Source organism: Chiloscyllium plagiosum, chromosome 7 (genome assembly GCF_004010195.1).
Source record: "Chiloscyllium plagiosum isolate BGI_BamShark_2017 chromosome 7, ASM401019v2, whole genome shotgun sequence".
Taxonomy (NCBI): domain Eukaryota; kingdom Metazoa; phylum Chordata; class Chondrichthyes; order Orectolobiformes; family Hemiscylliidae; genus Chiloscyllium; species Chiloscyllium plagiosum.
The window spans coordinates 31,321,291-31,329,989 of record NC_057716.1 but is presented as its reverse complement, the minus strand read 5'-3'; the positions used below and the strand labels follow the sequence as shown (position 1 = coordinate 31,329,989).

The 8,699-nt window shown below is 42.5% G+C and overlaps 1 protein-coding gene across 1 annotated transcript in view; it reads right to left on the bottom strand.

The window, feature by feature from the left end:
• Positions 1–8,699, bottom strand: part of LOC122551916 (receptor tyrosine-protein kinase erbB-4-like) — a 958,043-nt gene that overhangs the window by 116,671 nt on the left and 832,673 nt on the right. The window lies entirely within an intron of this gene.

Sequence of the window (8,699 nt, the reverse complement as noted above, 5' to 3'; positions counted from 1 at the left end):
ACTCTCTCCCCACCCCCCCCCTCCTCTAGCTTATCTCTCCACGCTTCAGGCTCTCTGCCTTTATTCCTGATGAAGGGCTTTTGCCCGAAACGTCGATTTTGCCTGTCCTCGGATGCTGCCTGAATTGCTGTGCTCTTCCAGCACCACTGATCCAGAATCTTTTGAGGTGCGTCATTCTCTGACTCTAAGGATGCCTTTTGCTGCACTTAGCGAAATGGTCAGTTTTCAAGGCTGAACTAAGTTGGCGAGGTGAGATTAATCAGTTCAGGCCTATACTGTCTGGAATTTAGAAGAATTAGGAGAGATCAAATTGAGGTATTCAAGATGATAAAAGGCTTTAATAAAATAGACGTGAGGCACTCTAGGACGAGAGGTGATAGTCTGAGGATAAGGGGTAACAAATTTAAAAAAGAGTTGAGAAGCAATGACTTCTCCCAAAGGGTTGTGAATCTGTGGAATTTGTTACCCCAAGGTGTGGTGGATGCTGGAACAGTGAGTAAGTTTAAGAAGGAGTTAGATAGATTTTTAATTGGTAATATGGAGAGAAGGCAGGAAAATGGGGGTGCCGAGCATATCAGCCATGATCGAATGGCGGAGCAGACTCAATGAGGCGAAAGGCCTAATTCTGATCCTTTATCTTATGAACTTATGGCTTGTCAATTAGTCATTGACTTCCAGACCTAGCCTCACTGCACATCAAGCTATACAGGAGAAAGTGAGGTCTGCAGATGCTGGAGATCAGAGCTGAAAATGTGTTGCTGGAAAAGCGCAGGTCAGGCAGCATCCAGGGAACAGGAGAATCGACATTTTGGGCATAAGCCTTTCTTCAGGATTCCTGAAGAAGGGCTTAAGCCCGAAACGTCGATTCTCCTGTTCCCTGGATGCTGCCTGACCTGCTGCGCTTTTCCAGGAACACATTTTCAGATCAAGCTATACAGCAACACTTAGGGCTGGACTGTTTAGGAGAGATATTGGGAAGCGCTTCTACACACAACTCTCCTCCACAAATGTCATTGGATGCTGCATCGACTGTTAATGTTAAATCTGAGATAGCTAAATTTTTGTTAAGCTGAGGTATTAAGGGATAGGGGCCAAAGGTATGGAGGCAGGCCAAAGATCACCCATGTTCTCATTGAATGGTGGAACAGGCTCGAGGGGATGGATGGCCTACTCTTGTCCCTATGTTTGTCGCAGTGGATGAGGATCATTACGAGCAGGAGCTCTGACTAATTAAACCTGCCTTCATCTAGCAGGACCTAAGCTCCACAATCCAGTTAATCCTGTAAAGGAATTCCCATTTTGTGAATTGCTGGAAAAACACACTGAGCTGTTTGGGGAAGAAAGGAGCTTTCCTAAAGTTGTCTGTGAATACTTTCTTGGCTGTTCACTATAACAGGGACCCCTACACAAGGAAGGGACAACTTCTTATTTTGATGATTTGCTTTGTAAGTTAAATCCGATAGCTGTAGTCCATTCTCCCAGGCTTGGTGTTTAAAATTGCATGGGCCAGTTGGAGGAACCTCTCCCAGATTTCAAGCTTCTACCTGTTTCCACACGTAGGAATTGTCCTATAGTGTAGCTCCCAGATTGCTATCGGCCAGTTTGCTGCTGCAAGTTTGAGTTGGGAGTTTACCCTGAATAATATTTATGTCTTAACTAATATAACTTGAATAATGACACACTGATCAGGCCATTATCTCATTGCTATTTGTGGGAGCTCCACAAACTGCCTGCTGCCATTAGACATACACAAAAGCTGTTGGCTCACCAAGGAGAGCAAGCCGTCCAGCCTGACAATCCCAATGCACCACAGCAGGAATGCTGTCAATAGGGAGTTGGACTGAAGTCTTAATGTTCAGAGTGACGTTAATTTGAGTGAGAAAGGAGAGCAGTAAGTTCTCTTTGCGTCTGATCCAGCAATTCAAAATTGCGATTGACAGATTTTTGTTAGGTAAGGACATTAAGGCAAATGGAATCAACATGAGTAAATGCAGTGGAGATATAGATCAGACTTGATCTAATTGATTGGCAGAACAGACTGAAGGTGCCAAACATCCCCCTACCCTGTTCTTATCTTGCATACCTTTTCAATCAAAAGCATACAAAACAGATAAATTACTGTCTGTTGGATGTGGCAGGTATCGAATTTGTAAGAATATAAGAAAGATGAGGGGGACTTGGCCAGGCAACAACAAACCTGCTCCACTATTCAGTAAGGTCATTGCTGAGCCTCTGTGTTAGCAGCATTTGTGATAAATAGCTTTATTGTGATAAAGTACTCTATATTAAGTAGACAAGTAGGGCTTATTGCAAGGCAGGTTATAATCAGCTGAGATCAGAGTTTAATTGTTGAAGCATGTTTTCAAGCAACCTTTCATAGCATTTCACAGCAGTGTATCAGGCCCAACTGTTCCTTAATGGGTGAGACTGTGTTGCTGGAAAAGCACAGCAGGTCAGGCAGCATCCGAAGAGCAGGATAATTGACGTTTCGGGCCGGAGACCTTCATCAGGATGTTGCCTGACCTGCTGTGCTTTCCCAGGAACACACTCTCAATTCTGATCTCCAGCATCTGCAGACCTCACTGTCTCCCTGTTCCTTACTGGTGTTCACGTTCCTCATGAGCCACTTCCCATCCTATTATTTATTTCACCCTCTATGTTTCTCTCCCTCATGTAACTATCTAGCCTCCTTTTCAAATGCACCTTTGAAGAAGCTATTTCATTACTTTGGAAGGTTTCAGATCCACTGAAGTCCCATATGCTGAGAAATTGTGTTGATAAAAGGTTGAAAATGATGACCTTGAAAATGGAGAGCAATAATTCCTTGCAGAGTAACACCAAAAGATTCTGTGCGGTCGTATAGCAAGATGTTATGAATCTGCTTCTGAATAAGAAAGAAGTGAGAATGACCATCAAGATGGCTTTAAAGACTTTGATTCACCTGAACACTGAAGCCTAATACTTAAACACACACTTATGGAGACACATATATTCTAACAAATATGTTTTCTCCAGGAATGCAGTGCATTTGAATATGATTGTCCCTTTATGTAGAAAATAACTGATGCCAGAGAGCGATTATAAAATTGTAACCTCACAGTGCAGTCAAGATTATTTATAAGAGTACATTTTGAGTAGTTTATAACCATCACTTGCAGCTTGAAATGGCATAAAAGCCTTGAAGTCACTGGAAGATATAACTTGCTTTTTATGAAATACATACTGCTTTGATTTTCTCTGACTTTATTATCCTGTTTTATGGGAGATACCAGCTGTCAATACAGACGGTTAAACTATCAGGCCGTTACTGCCTTGTTATGTCCACACAAGAGGGGGAACAGTTGTGACTTCATTCCTTTGTGTTTGCTGGGAAATAATGTCCAGTTGATGACTGGATAATGCTATGCCCAATGCTCACTTTAAGTATGGAATGGGACAGTCTCCCCAGCACACAATTTGGGTTTACCAGACAGCTACAGCTCCACGTCCTTGGCTGAGACAGCTGACCTTAGTTCGAGGATTAATATAAGGTTGCAATTGGCCTCAGTACCCTGAACAATAGAAAGCAGTGGCAAACCAGTGGGGTGGCACGGTGGCTCAGTGGTTAGCAATGCTTTAGGTTAAGTAACCCTTTAGATTTTGTCAATGGTCAAAGACAGGAGGGTATAACTGTGAGTCAGGTAGGTACAGGGTACGCAGAACACAGCAGTGGAGACTAGTGACTTTGTCTAACTGTTAGGAGGTACTTGCCACCAGTAAGGATGAGAACAAGGATTGCAAGGTGGATGAGCAGATTGACCATAGCATCACGGTGCAGGATGCCATTCAAGTGAGGAGTCTGAATGGAACGTGGTAGTGTTAGAGAGCAGCATAATCAAAGTGACAGATACTGTTCTCTGCAGTGATTTCTGAAGGTTGCAATGCATGCCCAGAGCTGGGATAAAACCCATTTCCTCATGACTAGAGATGTACTTGGAATGAGAAGGTGGAGGATCCAGTTGAAATTTATCATGCAGGAACCAAGGACATAAGGAAATCTAGAAATGATAATCTGCCAAGTGTTGAGAAGTTCAGTCAAAAAGAGTAGCAGGAAAAAAAAAGGAAGTTGTAATAAGTAAACTATGGTGGAAATTAAGATAAATGGTTTAGATTTAATTGCATTACAGTAACAGGCTTATAAAATAACTGAAATTGGAAAATAAATATTCCAGGTTACACATTTCCAAAAGGGAGGCAGAACGGAATACAGTCCAGATAGTAAAGGATGACTTAAGGTTAGTGCTTAGAATGGCTCAGAAGATTAGCAGGTAGCATTAGTATGGTGGAAATGAAGAATAATCAGGGACAGAAGTCATCGGATTTTGTAGCATAGTCCATGTAATAATTGTGGAGGATTTTAATGTTCGTATAGTTGGGACAAATCAAATTGGCAAAGATAGTCTGGAAGATGTGATTGTACAATGTTTCCACGACCAACTCACCTAACCTGCACATCTTTGGACTGTGGGAGGAAACCTGCACAGACACGGGGAGAATGTGCAAACTCCACACAGACAGTCACCTGAGGCTGGAATCAAACCTTCACATCTTTGAACCCGGGTTCCTGGTGCTGTGAGGCAGTAGCGCTAGCCACTGAGCCACCATGCCACCATTGTACAATGCATCCACGGCAGTTTCCTAGATCAACACTGGCTCAGTGGGTAGCACTACTGCCTCACAGCACCAGGAACCTGGGTTCAAAGATGTGAAGGTTAGGTGAATTGGCCATGTTAAATTGACCAGAGTGTTCAGGGATGTGTAGGTTAGGGGCATGGGTCTGGGTGGGTTACTCTTCGGAGGGTCGATGCGGACTTATTGGGCCAAAAGGCCTGTTTCCATTCTATAGGGATTCTATGAATACATTGTAGAACCCACTAGAGATAAAATTCCTTTTGATCTGGGAGTGTGCAATGAAGCAGGTTTAGATCGTAATGTGAATAAAATATCCTCTGTGAAGAAGTGATGCAATACAATTGAATTCCACGTTAGCTTCGACAGCAAAATACTCAGGTTCTAAACAGGAATCATACACATAAATGGATTACATAGGTATGAAGGGAAAAGTGGCCAATGTTAACTGAGTAGGTAGACCAAAAGATATGGCAGTAAATAAATGGTGGGAAACAGTTAAAGAAATTATTTAAAATCTTCAATAACAATATATTCCATCAAAAAACAAAAATCAGCAAGTAAGATCCATCTATGGTCTAGTCAGGAAATAAAGATAATATCAGATGAAAAGAAGTGGCTTCACATCATAAAGTATAGCAATAAGACCCGAGAATTAGGTGTGTTTTTAGAAACCAGCAAAGAGTAACCGAAAATTTTATAAAAGATGCAAAAGTCGAGCAGAAGTGAACTAGGCAGGAATAAGTATAATTTCTTTTGAACAGTCGAAGTTTTCACAAGAGTACAAAGAAAGGAGCCTAGTGGCATGGTGGCTCAGTGGTTAGCACTGCTACCTCACAGTTCCAGGGTCCCAGGTTCGATTCCAGCCTCGGGCAACTGTCTGTGTGCAGTTTGCACATTCTCCCCGTGTCTGTGCAGGTTTCCTCCCACAGTCCAAAGATGAGCAGCTCAAGTGATTGTCTGTCTGTGTGGAGTTTGCACATTCTCCCCGTGTCTGCGTGGGTTTCCTCCGGGTGCTCCGGTTTCCTCCCACAGTCCAAAGATGTGCCGGTCAGGTGAATTGGCCATGCTAAATTGCCCATAGTGTTAGATGCATTAGTCAGAGGGTAATGGGTCTGGGTGGGTTACTCTTCAGAGGGTCGGTGTGGACTGTTGGGCCAAAGGGCCTGTTTCCACACTGTAGGGTATTCTAATCTAAAGTAAACCCGGGTCTCACAGCGCCTGAGATCCGGGTTCAATTCCCGCCTCAGGCGACTGACTGTGTGGAGTTTGCACGTTCTCCCCGTGTCTGCGTGGGTTTCCTCCGGGTGCTCCGGTTTCCTCCCACAGTCACAAAGATGTGCAGGGTCAGGTGAATTGGCCATGCTAAATTGCCCGTAGTGTTAGGTAAGGGGTAAATGTAGGGGTATGGGTGGGTTTCGCTTCGGCGGGTCGGTGTGGACTTGTTGGGCCGAAGGGCCTGTTTCCACACTGTAATGTAATGTAATCTAAAAACATTTGTCTCTTAAAGGCAGAGACAGGCAAAGTCATTGTGGGGAATGAGGAAACGGCAGAGACAATGAACAAATATTTTACATCTGTGTTCACAGAAATTCTCTTCTTGAAAAAGGTAGCTAAGATATCAATAAGAAACAAAATCAACAAGAGGGAAGATATTAAAGATGCTTAAGGGATTTGATGCTAACAAATTCCAAAGAGATCGACATTGGTTATGATTTTGCAAGATTTCCTACTTTGAAAAATGGTCCCAGAGGATTAGAAAACAATATTTTTAAATCAACGTATTCAGACATATTACAACATACTTCCCAGGCAGACAGAACACAATATCTAGCCCAGAGGTAGGGACATTATCACTACCCACAAGTAATCCCAAACAGATTGGAAGTGAGCACATTTAACTCCATTGTAAAGGAAGGAGGGACCGAGAAAACAGGGAATAGGACAGTTAGCCTCATATCAGCTGATGAGAAAATGATGAATCCTATTAAGATGCAAATAATCAACTGGTAATACAGACCTGAGTATTGTTAAAATAAAGTGCATTTTGTTGAAGATTCCATCTTGCACTCCGTAGGACAATATGTAAAAGGTGACAGCCATTTGCTGGTTCATTTATCAGGGAAATGCCATGACTAATCAGTTATAACTTAAACAGAACTTGGCAGTTAACTGTCAGTCATCATTCTCTATGGCAATGCCCCTATTTGCCAACCAATTTGTTTGCCAACCAATCAGCACTCTTCTCTCATGCAGCATGCCAGTTTCCCCATACTTTGGTATTCTTCTGAATTGTCCTGATGAGTGCAACTGAAAAGCTTCAACACAATGTATTTTTTCAGCAACATTTTGCAATCTTAAAAATGCAATGGATCACATATGGCAAGACAGTGTGAACATGCCTTTATGCTTTTACAAAAGGGAGGTTGGGTTTAACAAACTTATTACAGACTATTGATGATGTAACAAGTAGGATGGACAAAGGGGAATCAGTAAATGATCTTGCTGATGTCTCTTCATGGTATAAAGTGGGCATTGACAAAGATGAAGTTTAGAAACTGCCTGATTAGAATGTTTCTGATGGAACATTCTGTGATGAATTGCATTGATCAAAGTGGCCAATTAAAATGAAAGTCCAGAACTCTCATTGCCTCTAGCATTGTTGGATACAGAGACACGCAGACTCTATCTGCCGAGTGCTGGTTAACTCCACGTGATGGCGATTATGTTCGAAGTTGTTTCTTTGTAATACGGTTTCTGATGTACTTAAAATAGCACTTATCAATATCCAAGATGTTTTAAAGCATGTAACAACCATGGAAATACTCATGAGAATAGCGACTGTTGCAATATAGAAAGCGCACTAACCAGCTTGCACAAAGCTCAATCCCATAACTGTGACAACGAGCCAAAGAAACTGTCTCAACGTAAGCACTGTCCAGTTTATCAAACAGGGGGTGGGGCCAGGTCAAAGCCAGTCCCTTGTCTGAAATGGGAAATGTGATTCAGAGATAGGAATGGTGCCCATTCAGTCACAATTCACAACAATGGTGTGGTGTCTAACCCATATTATACTGAGATCTGCATGGATTCCACCATGACCAACTTCCAAAGGTCAGAGCTAAAAAGGAGGCTAGTAAGGGGATTACTTTGGAAAATCAAACACACAGGCTATGAGAAGAAATCCATGCCATTATAAATCCATGAATAGGGGGTATTAGTGACTAGCTTTTTCGAAGAACACAAAGGTGAGATGGTTTGTGCCCTTGTCCAGAAGCACTGACAAAGACTGTAAAAGCAGGTGAATGAATGATCCCAGTGCATCCCAGCTGGCTTTGCTGTTTTTGTGCAAAGTTGTGTGTTTTGCGATTTGAGGAATGCAGGGTTATAGAGGAGAAACAATAACATTGACATATTGCCATTAATGTCATAGAGTCACAGAGATGTACAGCATGGAAACAGACCCTTCAGTCCAACTCATCGATTCCAACCAGATATACCAAATTAAACGTGCCCCATTTGCCAATCCTTCCTATTCCTATACCCACCCAGATGCCTTTTAAATGTTGTATATGTACCAGCCTCTACCATTCCCTCTGGCAGCTCATTCTATAAAGCACTTGGTTTCAAAGAGATATGAGGGAAGCTGACCAAATGCTTGACAGAGGAACTCAGTTTCAAGCAGTATCTTCACTGATTTGGGAGGAGGGAGGGGATGGGTAGGGCTAGATGTGAAGGGGGGTAGAAAGCCAGGGTTGCTTACAGCTGTCTGTACATCAATGATAGGAGAAGGGAGGTTGGAGGTGTGAAAAAAGCTAGAATCTGAAACAACGTAGGCAGGGAGGGGTAAAAATAAGATAAAATCCTTGCATGCGGTGATTTATTTTGATGGCTATTCCTCATGAGAGTACAAAACTGTTGTTTTGAACATTTTCACTGAGAAATGGGGAACAGAGGAATAGTCCGCTCAGTCAGCAGAGGACGTTTCCCTCCTACAGCGCAGTGAAAAGAATTATAGGTTTAGAATGACA